Source organism: Perissodus microlepis, chromosome 7 (genome assembly GCF_051167445.1).
Source record: "Perissodus microlepis isolate ML-2025 ecotype Zambia chromosome 7, ASM5116744v1, whole genome shotgun sequence".
Taxonomy (NCBI): Eukaryota; Metazoa; Chordata; class Actinopteri; order Cichliformes; family Cichlidae; genus Perissodus; species Perissodus microlepis.
The window spans coordinates 45,312,399-45,327,970 of record NC_140467.1 but is presented as its reverse complement, the minus strand read 5'-3'; positions in this window follow the sequence as shown (position 1 = coordinate 45,327,970).

Genomic DNA, 15,572 nt, shown 5'->3' with positions numbered 1-15,572 from the left:
ACAACAGGACTGCTTTCCTTTTGCTCTCATCAGCTGTCTTCTCTGATTGTGTTCTGCATTATAAAATTATGTAATTACATATTTATCACATAGGATATAAAACAGATCTGGGTTAGGAACAATTAATAATTGATTAATATCCCTATTAATTCTACAATTCTATTATTTCCGTATACTATAAGTGCACAAATTCTCTATTTTTGGAGGAATGTGAAGGATACACTCATGAGCGATCAGAAATCCATATCTAAATTTGTGTCACTACAGCTTTTTCCATGGGCACTTTCTTTTCTTCTGCCAGTCTTTTTGTGTTATTCTATCCTCAGCTCCCTCACAAGAGTATTATGATGATTATGAGCCAATCTTCCAAAAGATGCCGAGGCTCTTTTCCCTGTTTGTTTGGCTGCTGTGAAACCTCAAGTGTCATCACAGAAAATTGGTAAAGTGTAATACACCTGGGTCCTACTTAAGAAAGCAGCTGCAATCAGCTCCTAATGATTCCATATAAGACTCTGCCTTTTACACCTATGAGAACTTTATTTTTTATTTTTTTATACGTTGATCACGAGCTACTTCAGGAGGCTCACAAGTGCCACACAAATGAGGGCTACTTCAAAGCACACACAGGGTGCTTCACATGAAACCTCTGTTGTCCTTCAAGTGGAGGCACTTTTCTGAACAAGCGAGCGTTTTGGTGAAGGACACAAATTTATACTCAGATCTGTTAGGTTTCAAACGTAATAGAAAATCAACTTCACTTATACTTGAATTCTTTTCTCTAAAATGATTCCAGTTGGAGTGGAAAACCCACCTCGCTCCTCCACTATCTATCTATCTATCTATCTATCTATCTATCTATCTATCTATCTATCTATCTATCTATCTATCTATCTATCTATCTATCTATCTATCTATCTATCTATCTATCTATCTATCTATCGGAGCTTGTTTCCCTGAGTAAAGATGATAATAATAATGACAATACTACTACTAATAATAATAAAAAGAAAACACAGAGTTGAAGAGCTGACACTTTAGATGCAAAATAATCATAAACATGAAGATTCTGCTGTATGTTGTATCACATTATCACCAAGTCACAACATATTTTTATGCATCAGTTTGTGCTGTTTTAAACTTACAGTTTTTCTCAGTCGCTTTGGTGCGTTCCTCAGAACACCATTAACATTTGCACAGCAGTTAGTGCATTTCCCAAAACAATTAGTGCAAACTGCAAAACCTAGTGGATAGCCTGCAAAAGCACGTCACATGCACAGAATTGATTATCCATACCTCAAAAGCAAGTATCCATGTCAATGAAACTGTCAGTGCCATCAAAATGAAAAGTCTTGACACCATCTTTATGAACAAGATAGTCAAATGGCATTGTCATGTTTCCACTATGACAGTTTATAATTTCAGTGTTTCCCATTGCAAAAACAATTGGTGACACCTGAAAATGCTGACGACAGCACTATGGCCTACCTGTACAGCCATCTGAAATGTGCAGTAAAGTTACTGTAGATGTTATGGGAGTCTTGGGAGTAACTGAGACACTGAATACGTACGTTTCACATTTCCATTGTGTAGAAGTGTTTGTAATCCTACAGAATTGTGCAAAAGAAAAATATGCTACAGTCACTTGTTCACTGTAGAATACATGTAAACATAAAATCACCCATTTGGTAGAGCTGTGCACTAATGTGAACAATAAACAGCACATGTAACAGTACAGTAAATCATTCTGGCACATCCAGACGTTCCTGTCTGTCTGGCCACATATTTTCATCTACATCACAACAGATGTTATCCCTCGCAATGCAGCGAGGAAAGTATCTCCTGGAGTGGCGAATCCATCCTCTGCAGGACCCTGCTGTGATGTCGTCACATGCTGCATCCATGGCTGCTAGCAGGGCCATTTGCTCATGTGGATGCCGGTCATAAACTTTCCACCTCCAGGCAGAGAAAAACTCCTCTATCGGATTAAGGAATGGGGAATATGGAGGGAGATATTCAACCAGAAGTCTGTCATGTGCTGCAAACCACTCTCTGACCTGATGGGAGTGGTGAAAACGGACATTATCCCAGACAACAACATACTTGCTGAGTTGGCCTCCACCTCTCTCATTCTCAGGGACTAGGTCCCTGTAAAGAGTGTCTAAAAATGTCAGGAGATGTTGGGTATTGTATGGACCAAGAAGGGGGATATGGGTGAGGACGCCGTTGTCTGAGATGGCTGCACACATGGTAATATTCCCTCCACGCTGACCAGGGACTTCAGTGGTTGCCCTCTGTCCAATGCGATTTCTTCCACGCCTTCTGCCTTTGGCCAGATTGAAACCTGCCTCATCAACATATATGAATGTGTGCAGTGTTTCCCTGGCTTCCAGCTCCAGTACACGCTTTAGAGAGAGACAGAAATGCAATGTCACAATATGCCTGTGTACAGTAACAAACAATAATGCATGCATTTGGTAAAACACATTGTAGAGTATGTGCTGTGGAATTGCAAGTGTACTGCATGAAACTACGAAGTACTGTAAAACAGTTTGCAGTGCAGAACATAGAAGACCAGCTCTACCGGCACATACTGGTGACGGATCTCCTTCACCCTGTCACTGTTTCGTTCAAATGGCACCTTATACAATTGCTTCATGTGGATTTCATTTTTCTTGAGTACTCTGTCAATTGTTGAAATTGAAACAGATTCAATATTGCCAAATACCGTGTGATTCTCTATGACAGCGCTTTGTATTTCTCTCAGCTTTATTGCATTGTTTGCAATGACCATTGCACAAATGGCTTCTTCTTGCTGTGGGGTAAAAAGGGGCCCTCTTCCGCCTCCGCGAGGTTGTCTTACAATCCTATGTGGTGCAGAGTGAACTCTTTGTGAAATTGCAAATACAGTACAGTAACATGTGATGTGTCTGAGATGGCACAGTACAGTACAGTGTATTATTGTTTGCATACCTGTTTTCCCTACAGAATGTTTGGATGATTGAACTGACAGTAGTTCTTCCAATATTGGGTTGCACCCTTCGACCAGCCTCCTCCATGGTGAGGCCGTGATTGACAACATGGTCCACAATTGTAGCCCTTATTTCATTAGGAATCCGCCTATATCTGCCTCTTTTCCCTCTTCCCCTTCCCCTTCCTCCCCGCATCCTCACCCCTCTTCCACGGTGCTGACCTTCCATTTTGTGTCACAGAAGTGTAGAAATGGTACACACTAGCTCCTGCGCAGTTTATATATGCTTGCCAATTGGGGATTCACAGGATTCATCCATAATTGACAGTGAACAAGTTGTTTGTCATTGGTTACAACTAAACTTTCACACGCCGCCTCATGAGTGACAGCTGTGATTCACCTGAGATCAATTGTTCAATTTCGGAGACATTTCCAGGAAAAATGATACAGAAAGGTATAGGATTTGCTTGACAGATGGCCAATATTTGGCATGTGATAACTAGTTCAACAATTTTGTGTGTGATGACTCAAGCAATGGATGTATGACTATTAGTTTTATTGGGAACGACTATTCAGCATCCATAGGTATGATTACTTTTGACTGACATGACATAAGCAAATGGAAATGTCAGAAAGCAGCAGGGAAATGTATGGAAGCAACTGATTCATGTCCAAAATCATTTGCAGTTTGTTCAGAGAGAGGAGAAATTGCTACTATGATGTGCACAAATGACTGAGTGTTGTGGAGGTTGAACTAATAGTTATGAGAATTTCAATTCTGATCTGAGAAACGCACCAAAGCGACTGAGAAAAAGTGTAATGTAATTTGTACTAAGCCCTTAATGGATATAGAAGGGAAAAAGTGCACTTTCTGATATAAAACTAGACTATTTTGATTAATTTGTGATCATGGATGTCGAGTAAGTTTAGCATCTACAGAAAGACAGCTGTAAAAGAGAGCTCCAGGGGAACTAGGAATCCTTTACCTCTTACTTACTTCTGAATTAGACAGAAGCATCACTGAATTTGTAAATTTTGCTTGTCCTACTAGTACTGCTATTACTACTCAACTACTCAAAAAATAAAAAATGGAATTTTAATTTTAATCAAACTATGTATATGATTTTAGTATGCTGTAAAGTTAAACAGAGATCAAGCCTGTTTGTTACATGGAGTAAATTTTGTTGCATCTCTTTCTTTTGTTTTGCTGTGTATAGTATTTTATCACAGTAACAAACATTTATTACATCATTTCTTGGCAGGGTCTCAGAGAAGAGTCTACCAAAGACAGAGAGAATATGCTGGCCCTCCTCACTGGAGTGGTGACACTGCTGGGGTATTTGATCGTTCATATTGGCTGAACCAAAGCTGAACCCAGGAGGTGCAACGCCTGAATTTATATAATAACGAGAGGGGGAGAGAGAGAGAGAGAGAGAGAGAGAGAGAGAGAGAGAGAACAGGAACAGGAACATCAACTGGAGAAGAAGTACGGAGAAAAGGGGGGGAATAAACACTAGGAATAAATGTGTGAAGATCTCCAGCAAAAAAGTAAAACTGTCTATGTAAGCAGGAGGAGAAGAAACTGTAGGAGCAACTAAACACAGAGATGCAGTGTAAGGTTCAAGATACTGAGAGGAAAAAAATAAGGAAGTACTGCAAAGATGTACAGGAAGAGAAATGCAGGAAGCGAAGGAACAGCAGGAAAAAACACACACAGAGATGCAATGCAAACTCCAAAAAGGCTCCAAAATGTGGAAGTGAAAAATTGAGAATTGCAAGCCCTCGCACACACAGATGCAGTATACTGGTCAAGGAAAAATAAACAACTGCAGATGTTTTGTAATGAAGTAAAGGACAGAAATGTTGACATGATATAAAAGAGATGGTAAATGGACTGGTTCTTATATAGTGCTTTTCTACTCTGAGTGCTCAAAGTGCTTTATATAACTTGCCTCATTCCCCCATTCATACACAGCACTGTGCTTTTTGTAAGTAAGTGCTTTCTAGCTTACATTCACAATGTAGGAGTGTCGGAGAGCAACCCGGGGTTGGTACCTTGATATTTGGCAGTCTCAATTCCATATTTGGCAAAACATTTTTTTCTTTTCAGCACTGAAGATAAGCTATATTAGTCATTTTACCCCATGTCCTCATTTTAGGTTTGACAGCATTTTAGTAGATAAAGGTGAATGGCTAAAACATGAATTGAGCTGCGGTTTGGGGAAGGCCTCGAAGGGGACTGGTGGTTGGTCCCGGGCCTGGTAAATCCCCATGTACTAAATAGAAGTGAAGAAGTGAAAGAATTGAAAAGGGCTCGGAGGGTGGGGCATGGTGTATCTATGGTTATATGCATCAAATAGATATGGATGAATTAAAGGCAATGTTAGGAGAATTCATTCAAGTTCATCAAGTAATAAAAAAACTCCTGTTTGTAGTTTTGTTTTAGGTTTTCTCTTTAAATAATGTTTTAAAATCAAATTATTTCACAGACTTACAGCAGTATTTTTCACTTCTTTCCCTTCCTCACTCTGAAGTCACATTACATTCATTCAGCCAACTTGTGTGCTCCAGGCTCCAGAAGTGCATCTTCGGTTCAGCCGGTAGTATTTGAAACCCATCTTGGAAGAACCCTGTCTAGTAGCTTTTCTGTAAAAGACAGAAAACAAAAGAAACATGGATGATTATTTAATTGAGCATGAAAGTGAGAAGGCAGTCAAAAAGCAAAGATGAACATAATCAGGGACATGTGGAACTGATGCATAATGGGTTGTTGTGACTAAAATTTGCACTTTCCGTGGATTTCGGTGATTGCTAAAGCTTCCAGTATGTTTACATGCACAAGCAAACAAACAAACAGTAACAAAGACCACATTCACAGAGCAGAGTTGATTATATTTCAGCCAATAAATGTAGTTGTAAACTTCACTTGGCAGAATTCTTCCCTCGGTCATTTATAACTCCTTATAAATCCTTAAACTATATCACAGAAATGCCTCCCTTTTTGTAGTGATAGAACCAAGCTGTCATATATTTTCCATATATTTTCCATATATTTGTAACAATAAAATTCTGAGTAGTTTTCAACACCACGAAAATTGATAAAGTCCTTATTCTAACTTAAAAAAATAGAGGTACAAAGAACTTAATATTTTAAAAATAAGTCTCTTTAGTCTTCTACCATCTGCTGACAAAAGGCTTTTAAGGATTTCTCTGATATTTTTTGAAACTTTTGAGTTTAAAGAGGAACCAAAATATTCTCAGATGCCCTTATTGCAGCACACAATACTTCTATGATCCTCTATTCCATTTTATATCTTTGCATACATCCAGAAACGTTACTCTGTTTTCCTTCCTTGTGTCTATTTGTATAACTACTTATGCACAGCTGAGTTGGGGGGCTGAGTGTTGCTGCAGGGGGTCCGTGTGCACCAATGCCACCCCTCTGACACCAGTCTGCCATTGTGCTCCTGTCATGATCGATCATGTCCTCCAAAGACTGGCCTTGTCTTGGAGGGAGGAGACCAATCACACGCCTCATTACCCAGGCTTGGTTACTCCTATGCGAAGTAGTCCCAAGACACCCCAGCCTGTTGCTGTCTGGAGAGAAGTAGGAAGAGTCCAAATGTGTGTGAGGGGTATAGAAAAAGAGAGAGAAAGATAAAAGATTAGCAGGATGATGTCAGGGAAGGCAGCAGAATCAAACCTGAAATTGAAAAGTAAGCCTTTACAGTGAATAACCCAAAAAGTTTCCGATTGACCGAGTAGACCCTAAGAGCATCTAAACATACTGAAAATAATAATTTAGTTAAAGTTACACTTTCTGTGCCCTCTGAGCAACCATCCTCTATTTTTCAACCACAGCCAGGAACTCTCATTGTTTTGAAATGGCTCCATCTGGCAAGGTTTCACTGACCAGGCGAGCTGAGGGTCGCTCCCCTAGCAGCTGGCTAAACTGCCCAACCGCTTTTCTGCTCGGCCTGGCGACTAACCGACATTCTCTGGTGGCTTTGCTGCTCAAACATACACAAACACGCACACACACAATGCTGCACAAGGCTAACTGTCCACTGGCCTGCCAGTCTTGAGGTCAGCTGGCTTGAGTTGAGTTTGGGGGGGTGTATGCTTGAAGGGTGGTATGGGGCAAGATGGGTGACACCACTTAGCCCTTTGTTATATGCCAAAGAGAAGGAGTGTTATATGTGTACTGCAAAGAATTCAAAATGATCTTTGGGGGGAAAATGACAAGTGCTTTAAAGCTCTATGTTTTGATTGATTGTGATCATTCATTTATATGGTTAACTCAACAGCTGGCCCTTAAGAACTGAATGCAGGTTTCATTATTTGTGTATGAGGGTCTATGCTGCGCTAAAAAGCCTGCCAGTGCCGCCAATCAACCCCTTTGAATATTGATATGCTAATGACGAACAACACAGGGAACAATGCTTGAATGCTACCACTGGAAAGCGGTACAATGGCACTCCAGTCAGGCTCTGACACTTTTACCACCCAACATGTGTCCCTAGTTTCATGCTCAGACAATAAAGGCCAACAACTGTCTGTCCATTTATACAGGGGATTCTGTTACTCAGTGCGGATGCACTGTCTGGGGGTCCTGACCGGTTACATTGTGTTTTAGCTGTCTTTGTCCAAGATGGGAAATATAAGCATTGTAGAGCAATGATAAGCCACCCCAGAGGCAGTCATAATGCCTACGAAGTCAGAGGTCAAACCTTTCAAGCAGAGCCGAAGCTTGACCTTGCGTGTCATTCCAGATGTTGACCTGCCTCAGGGATCTATCTGGTTTGTAGGTGGCATTTTTTGAAGCAAAATTAAGCAGAGGAAATCAGAAGTTTTAAAGAGCTTACCAGTTATCTAAGCTTTAAAAGGGTAGGTTATGCCCATCTAATCAGGTTTGTTAGCCCAGATGGGAGTTTTCCAAACTATGCATATTGATATGTTTTGATCAAAAGAAGCATCCTTGCTGCCAAGCATACCATCTATAATCCAAGGGTCCTGTTGGTAGATTCTTCTTTTTTTCTATCAGAACATGTGTGTGATGTATGTGTGACTGAGATTTGGTATTTTGTGCAGGGACAGGAGAAGCTGAGGATGGAACCAGCTGATAGAACACCTGAACCACATCCTTATAAACGTGAATAGAAACCACTTATTAAATCTCCTCACTCTATCACTGCCTTATCCTTTTATATTGCAATAACTAGATGGAAAGTAGAGAGTGAAACAGTGATTAGTGGCTATACGAGGCAATAGCGACCTTGGATGATGCTCGTAATCACTCTACTGCAAAACGAATGTATTTATTATTAGTAGTTTATTTGCTGATTAATTATACTCCATTTCAGAGCATACCAGACAGCCATCCTGCCATTAGTATTGCAGGGGTCAGCTATTTTAAAGCTACCATTTATCATTATGTCTCTGCACTATTAGTTGCTATTATTACTGAGCTTGTAGGGACACAGTAAATGAGTAAATGAGAACCAATTAAACGAACTGTTCAAATGATACATGATTTGCCACTCTTTCTTCAACCACTGCTTGTGTGTTTCTTCATATGACAGAGGATTTGAAACTGAATTCAGAGTTGCCTCTGACTAACCAACTAATGGTTAAAGATGGATGTTTGTATACCTCTTGTCAGTGGAGGACATATTGTGTTTTTCTTTTTTTGTCTTTCTTTTCCACTGAAGGGAGGGGGTGGGGTAGGTGCTTGTGGTCTAAACATTACGGATAAGGGCCCCGGCACACGCCTGCATGATGTTCGGTAATCCTACAGTCTCAGACTCATGACCCACTTTCTTGGAGAAACATGATGGAGCAGCAGCCTCCTCTTACCCATGAGGAGCCTCCAGACGCGGGGTGGAGGGGTGGAACAACCCCCCCTACTCTGTCAAGACAAAGGAAAAGGCAGACTCCTGTAAAGTCTCCCAAAAGCCAAATAAGAGGTTCAGGAACACTAATACCCAAACCTGATGCTCTTATTAGTTCAATCTGATGAATAATTCAGAGGATGTGCCACTTTGTTTCCAGTCCGGAAAAATAAAGGAAAAAAAATCTGTTAGTTGAGGACTTTATATATTTTTAGGTGGTTCTGCTGATACGCTTAAGATTCTTTGTGAATATCATGTTTTTTCAGGAAACCTTTGTAAAAATGTGCATTTATGCAGACGATGTTCTATTTTACTGGAAGATTTAAAATTTGAGTCGGTCAGTGGAACAAAGTGGCAAATACAGCCGCTGAGTGATCTTGGCCTTCATGTCAGATGGTTCTTCTTGAGAAGATTCTTAACACTTCATGCTGATCTGCCAATTCAGTGTAGTTCTTTTGTTAACTACATCAGGAAATGGGAAGACTTTAAAGCAAGGATCTCAGCCATTTCCTAATTAAACTACTGAATTAAGCAGAGATCATCCACCGATACAAAGGAAATGAAATGAAAAGAACAGCTTCTCCACTATTATGTCTCATCCCTTGAAAACATGCTGACCGACATCATGGCACGCGCTGAAGGCAAATAGGTCAACAAATGCTGCATTATGCATTAGATCATATCACCACCATACTTCTTATTCTTTTTATTAACCACCACCACCACCCGCCCCTGCTCTTGCTTTTTTGTTGCTGAAAACACACAGCTCTTACTTCTCTCTTTATCTTAATCCCTGGCAGACTTTAAGTGTCTGGCATCGAGGCAAAATCCCAAACTGCAGAGGAGCGTGTTTGGAGACCTAATCCCCTTACCCATAGACTCGAGTTGCCCTCAATTCACCTCTCCCAAAGTAGGCCAAGAACAAGGAGCCACAACAGAGAGGCAAGCGGCTTCACGAGGCTCAGTATTATCACGCGTCCCGACAGACAGACATGAATGACACATACGTTGGCACATGCACACAGACGGCTACATGGACTGATGGTGTATAAGCTGGTATACAGTACTATATAGACACATATGTGACAAGCTGACACACAGACACACCCAGATGCTAACCTGAATCATTAGACTTCTTCGACTTCTTTTATGTTCTTCAACAGTCAGATTTCAGTGTTTCAATCATCCAAATTGAATCATCTCCATATTCTCTGTTTCAGCTGATTAGATGATGATTTTCTGTGTACAGCTTACTGGGTCTTATTCTTAGTAGAACAGGAGGGGCTCAGTATTAACTGTTTACACAAATCAATAGTGTTCCAGATCATATCCTGCATGAAAGCGATGCTGTCCACATAGACAGTAGGTGTAAATACTGACATGTCTGCCTTGGACAGTTATTCTTTGTTATTCAGGTTATTATTGACTTAAACATATGCATAGAGGTCAATACAATACCTCAAAGTCCCTTAAAAAAGTAGATTTGTGACATCTTTTATTTTTTTCAAAACTTGTATACGTGGCTTTTTGCTATTTTATTCCACTTGTGGCCAGTGACACTGGGATTTGCAAATATAAATATGATTTAAGCGATGGCAATAAAATAAACATTTAATGTTCTGTGAAATATGCACTTCTTTGTTCATGTAAATCAAATATATGGCAAATGCATGGAAGCTAATAATTTAGCTGTCACTATCCTCAAGCTGCATGCCAGTAAACAAATGTGATTCCTTTTTATTAGGCACAGGAAACCTGGAAGAACACCGATGGAGACTTATGCACAAAAGCGTGATTATTGTTTTAACATATCATGACTACAGTTTAATGTGGTTTGCAGTTTCTACCATAATAACTGAGTAAACTCAGACCTGGGAGGAATGAACAACGCTGCCACCCCATTTTCTCAGATGTGTTCGAAATCTAAGCAGTGGTATTGGCCGTGTGTGCATGCCTTATACCAGTTGACCACATGCTGCAACTTCAAATAAAGCAAATGAGTAAATATCAAACTATGTAAATAGCAGCTGCCACCCTTCATGCATACATTATCTATAAACTGTATTGTCAAGATACAGTTGATGATTTCATGATTTTATAGAAATCACGTATGAAATAGAGAGGCTTACCGGTGTATTCTTCAATATCAGGCTCGGTGGAGACTAAAGCATTGTCTTGGTGTTCAAAGAGGTTTAAGAATGGAGCTAAGAGACAAGACGAGCTTGATTTTGAGTATTATTTAAAGGCTTATCCATCACTTTTCCCATTTCTTACATCCTTCCCCCCTCCTTTACTTCATCTTCTTTAAGTTCCCAGGCTGATATCAAGAGATTATGTCAGATTTTCCAATTATGTAAATTGTTTTATCCTTCTCACTTATCCTTCCTCACACAGTTTTATTAAAATAATGCTTTATCACTAGAACCAAACTTAGTAGAAAATAGGCAATTTACTGTAATGTACTAAGCGAATGTGTTGTGTTTGGGCAAGACACTAACTCCAAGTTGCACCTGCATTGGATGGCACTGAAAATTCACCCACTTTTCTTTCCATCATGGTAGCTGAGATGGCTCACAGAAATACAGACAGCCTAGAATAAGTATCTGTATTAGTGAATATGAACAGAAGCTCCTTCTTGGTGGCAGCATTTTTTGCTCCTTGAAGGGAGGGACTATGTAATCATTTCTGTTTGTTTGTCTGTCTGTCTGTCTGTTTGTTTGTTTGTTAGCAGTTTAGCATCCACAGTTGTGAAGATATTATTTTCAAATTTTGTGTGATGGTAGATGCCAATAACAGCTGTTAATTTCAGTGAAAATTGAGTCAAGGTCAAGGTTACACTAAATGTTTTTAAAAAAAACCTTCAATTATGGACAGTCTTAAAACCTCACAACTATTTAGTATGCCTTGCGGGACACGAGTACCTAGGTTGGCTAAGCATTTGACCTTGACAATCATTGTTAGCACCCAAGATCAAAGGTGACCTTGAACAAAATTTCAAGAAACCATATTGAGTAATGTATCATATGAAAGGGTACAGAGAGAGCTGTATATCACACTTTTTATTTTTTTTCGATATGACACCCTACACAGCACAAAATCACACACTGCACGAATATATCTTCAAATCTCACATTTTTACATCTTGTTCTTTCTTGTTTATCCAGAGCCCTACCACTGTGAGCAATGGCATGCTCCCTGCATATTCCTGTGACAGCACTGCTCCTATGTCTGGACCACTAGCATGTGTACCTATAGCGACTTGTATCTAGCATTTGTATCTGTTAGAGGGTGATATTAAAGGAAACTTAGAATGTCCAAAGGTGTCCATCTAGACCACTTACTTTTCTCCTTTAATTGATGGACGGATGAAAAAAGCTTTTCACAATGGCTATCCCAACAAAGGTACCTCATTCTGGATCTTTGGCACTGCCATGAAGTGACTCAAAGGATGAACCAATGCTGTGTCTACACATAAAATACAGCAAACTAATTTTAAATTGTATCTTTACACAAAAAACATGTCATTTGTTGCCATTTCTTCAGTTGAATCTAAATGTAAAAGATAACATAGTGTGACAGGCATGAAATAGCATTTTTGCACAAACAAGGCCATTCCCAAAGAGCTATTAGTGGAAAACTTGTCATTTCTCTGTATCGTGTGCAGTGTGTTCTTAAAAATGAACACGCACATGACAAAAGATAACAAGGAAGAAGTAGCAGACCTAAAAAAATATCTATAGCTGAGCTGAAAATATGAAAGCGGTATCTGAAAATCATGCCCCTAAAGAAATAGGAAAACATCCAGCAAAAATCAGGTGATTCATCTACTGTTCACTGGAGCCTCATCAGGAATGGTCTCAGTGAAAAGATGGCTGTCAAGAAGCCATTCTTAAGCAGGGAAAACAGGGAGGAAAGGTTGAGGTGTGCCCAAATTACACAACATCTGGACTAATAGCAGGTCCAATACTGTGTACATTTTGGTTTGGTTTGGTTATTTGGTTCAAATAGTCATCGATATGCATGAAGGTCAGGAGAGAGATACAACAGTGAGAGTCTACAGTCATCTGCAAAACACAGTAGAGCCGGTGATGTTCAGGATCTTGTTAAAATTGACAGAATTATGAACACAGAACACATGTAGCATCAGATTTTGATGCAATATCATCTGCAAATCATGTGACTGGTAACGACTTCATGTCCCTTTGGTACAGATTCACAACCTAATCCTACAACAATGGAAAATGAGCAGTACAGAGATAACCTAATATGTACAGGCATACGGTTTGGTTTGTTATTTGTTTGGCTGCCTTACTAAAGAGAAACAAATTTAAGTTGCTCCCTTTAAATCTAAAAATCAGCTTACCTCAATCTCATTGTGATTCTTTTGCTCCTTTTTGTCTGTAATGAGCTATTGCATGGGTGGCCCATGGATGAGATCCAACTGAGGATTAAAGCAAAAACACACCAAAAATGTAAAACAAGTGAGAACAGAAGAAAACATGTTTTTTGAGTGGTGAGAAAATGGAAATTAAAATAGCTGCCTTGGGGAGCTTACTATTATCTGAACATTCAAATGGCAATTCATTAAAATAAGTGGTTCCCACCGCCATAATATCAAACACAAACAAATAAAGCATACTCTGAAGATTAGTGGCTTTTCCTTTGTTCCCCAGAATCATTTTATCGCTCTTAGTTTGGCAAAGCAGAAATTTAGAATAATAAAATCTTTTGATCTAAAACTGAGATGACACTGGGCAAAATGTGTGAATTTATTCATAGAAAGTCATAATATTAATTGTATGATGACACCGCATCACCATATGATCCCAAAAAAAGTATTCAAACAATTTTCATCAAACGAGTAAAATGAAATAAGACAGAAATAATCAAATAGCAGATTAATCATTTAAAACAATATAATATACTTTATATAAAAAATGTAGGATTTGTCAGTGTATTCTTTTTTTTTTTTTTTACACTTGCTTTATAGATTCAACAAAAAATCTGTAATCTCTGATGACTGAAATTATTTAAGATATCTGACATCTTAATATTTATTCTGGTGGTCAGAAATGCTTTTCTTTTCATGATGGATGAAGAGGACTGGATGTGCACGGATGTTTACACTCTGTATGCTGCTGTTATTTTCACATAGAGTTTCTAAATCTTCCTATAATTGTAATATTCCTCTTGGTGTATTAATATAGACAGCTAAGACAGCTAAGTGAATAATGTGATATTATCTCTCATAGCTTGTATATTACAAAGCAAATTGTTTACACACGCAGACTTAATCACATACAAAATTAGTTTAATATTGAAAAAAAAAACACATCACAGACTGACTACTGAATATCCGTCTGTGTTATTGTGCCAGCAGTATATTTATTATATAGAGTAATAAATATGTCTAACTATGCTGAAATATCTTCAGCCATGTTAAAGATCACTGTTTTTTGTTGTTGTTTAATTGCATGCATTCTTGGTTTTCCCTGGGATATAAATCCAGCTTTATTCCTGCTTGTCTTTCACCAGTACAATGCTGCCCTCCTATGGTAAGGTTTAGGTTTTTTTTGCGGGGATCTTTGTATATTTGATATGAATCAAATTCATAACAAAAGCTTGCAGTGTTGAGGGATTTGTTTTAAAAATTCAAAATACATTAGACAAGACTAAACTAATATTTTACTGTTCTAAGCTGCTTAACACAACACCTTATGCAACACCAGTGTACAAGTGTATTATTAGCACTTTGAAGATTGGCATGAAAACCATACGGCTCTTACCTGCACGGTCACATATAAAAAGAGAAAAACAATCATATTTTATATCTGTGACATTGACAGCAAAGTAATTTAACAGATGTATGTACGCTGCTGTTGTTAGTTCCCATCAAGCACAGAAAAACAACCTCCCGGTCTTCTGCACGAGTATTGTGTGGATCGGTTTAATTTAATCTAATACTTTTTGTTTCCTGTAAAAAATGACTTCCCCCCCATATTCAGAACACATATTTTGTGGAACATGAGGGTATTTGCAGAATTAGCAGGTATTCTTTGCGTTGTATTTATTATTCTGTGTTTTCTGAAAAAAAGGGCATCATACCAGCAATACATTTAATGGTTTCCTCAGTCATAGTTAGTGATACAGATGAAGGAGAACCAAATTTATCCAGCCATCCATCCACTCTTCCACCCACTTTCTTATCCTGGTATCAGTAGTGGGTGCAGAGATGAACTCGCTGGCCATTGTCCTCAGGTTTCCCAAGATGCTCTAAGTCTCCTGCTCCACTTTTCACTCAGTCATGAACAACACTCCAAATTACTGAAAACCCTCCATGTGATGTGGCATAACATAGTGTGGGCACTCCACCCTTTTCAGGCTAAAATCTATGGATTCAGATATAGAGGAACTAATTCTCATCCCATTTGCTTTTATTTTTACTGCAAGGATCACAGGGTGGGCTGTAGATCATGGCTTGTGGATCCCCACAGGATAAAAAAAAAAATCACTGGAAATGGACACCCTCTGGCCCTTTGTTACACATAAATTGTGCTCATAAAAGTTGTGGTAGTGTCCACAGGAAACAAGTCTGACTTGTGGAACAATCCTTGAACGGGTAAAGATCCTCCTAGTTGAAACCTCCTGGCTTTAATGATATTTTTAACTGAAAATCAACTGTTATAAACAAGTGCAACACACCACTACATTCC